This window comes from Papilio xuthus, unplaced genomic scaffold (genome assembly GCF_000836235.2).
Source record: "Papilio xuthus unplaced genomic scaffold, Pxut_1.1 DF829673.1, whole genome shotgun sequence".
In the NCBI taxonomy this organism is placed as follows: Eukaryota; Metazoa; Arthropoda; class Insecta; order Lepidoptera; family Papilionidae; genus Papilio; species Papilio xuthus.
This window is the reverse complement of record NW_013528976.1, coordinates 322,935-324,515: the sequence shown is the minus strand read 5'-3', so window position 1 is coordinate 324,515 and position 1,581 is coordinate 322,935. Positions and strand designations below refer to the sequence as shown.

Genomic DNA, 1,581 nt, shown 5'->3' with positions numbered 1-1,581 from the left:
ATACGCCTTTTATCATTGGTAGACAAATCTTACTAATATTATAAATACGAAAGTTTGGATTGATGGATGGATGTTTGTTAGAATGTATCTTCAGAACGGCCGCATATATCTCACTGAAATCTGGTATAGATGTAGAACATAGTCTAGAAGAACACATAGGCTACTACTAATTAAGTTTTTTTTTCTTAATCCCGCGCGGACATATTCGCGGGCGACAGCTACTCGAATAAAACTGACACTTAATATTTAACTGTCATTTATTTACACTTAGAAAAAAAAAGTCAGTTGGCCACAGATTCAAAACCGCTACTCGGGGAATCCGATTTGTCTATGACGTCGTACACGCAACTCCCATCTGCGTACTGGCGACATTTGAAAAAACATCTCGATGTACGTATCATCAAACTGACCGCTGTAAAACAAAACACTTCACCATCTCGTTATGTTTTTTATATTAAAAGGTGGCATACGTGCAATCTGCAGGTCCTGGGTTCGAATGCCCACCATGTACCAATGGGTTTTTGATTTCCGATTTACATATGTACATTTATCCGATGTTCTTACGGTGAAGGATAACATCGTGATGCAACCTGCACATGGCCAGCGTGGTTGACTATGGCCTAGTCACCCCTAACTTAGGGTAGGCTCCGAGCCCTTCGGTGGGTACGTATGAGCTGATGATGATGATGATGATGATACATACTAGCAGCAACCTGAATTTGATGAAATAGTAAGCGAGCGCTGCTCAAAGATATCTGCAATTGTATTATATTCAGCATGCTTGTTCAGTAAGTTCAATCTACTGTTTAAAAGTCACACACTTGGATGGAATCACTGACGCGGGTTACTTGTTCCACTTCTTTACAGCAGTAAATTACAAAATATTTCCGGTAAACTACTTCTTACATAACTTTATAATATTAGCTATTCACATATTACCATTTCACTTCATGGAATTAAAGAAAACTGAAAATATGAAACAATGTAATGGCCGCTGTGCATATTTGACATTTATTTGTTTACATAATTTAAACGTTCAATTCAAACGAGACAAGGGACGCAGAGTTGTATATTTCAATATGACACAGTCCTGGCACACCTGATTAGTTTAATAATTAAAACAACTCACCTGGTCGTTCGACAGCAACCAAAGAAGTCCTTTCGATAGTATGTTCGTGTTTCCAATGGAAAAATATATTTTCAATAACTGCGATAACCAGAGCTATCATAAAAATACTGATCCCAAATAATATTGTATAAAGAGCCATTTAAATATATCTAACTTGTAATATAAATGCATTTTCCAAATGGTAATAAATAAAACTTGAATAAATATCAAAAAGTAATGACATTTTGACATTACGTAAATTTGTTATTTTTAATTTTAGTTTTTTTTTATTAAAGGCTTTTGTGAATACAGCCAAATTTACATCCAATTTCAACTTTGATTTTTAATTTAAATTGTTAAAATTTTCATTCAATTTGTTAATATTCATATTATTTTAAAAATAAGTACAAATATTGTTTTATAGATGATTTTATATAACTTAAAGTTTATAAACATTACTTTTATCCTTTAAA

At 33.3% G+C, this 1,581-nt stretch overlaps 1 long non-coding RNA gene across 1 annotated transcript; it reads right to left on the bottom strand.

The window, feature by feature from the left end:
* Positions 1–239: 239 nt before the first annotated feature.
* Positions 240–1,313, bottom strand: LOC106114258 (uncharacterized). Its single transcript, XR_001227711.1, has 2 exons — positions 1,130–1,313; positions 240–412 (listed from the first exon to the last, which is right to left on the bottom strand). It is a non-coding gene; the product is annotated as an uncharacterized LOC106114258 (long non-coding RNA).
* Positions 1,314–1,581: the final 268 nt, after the last annotated feature.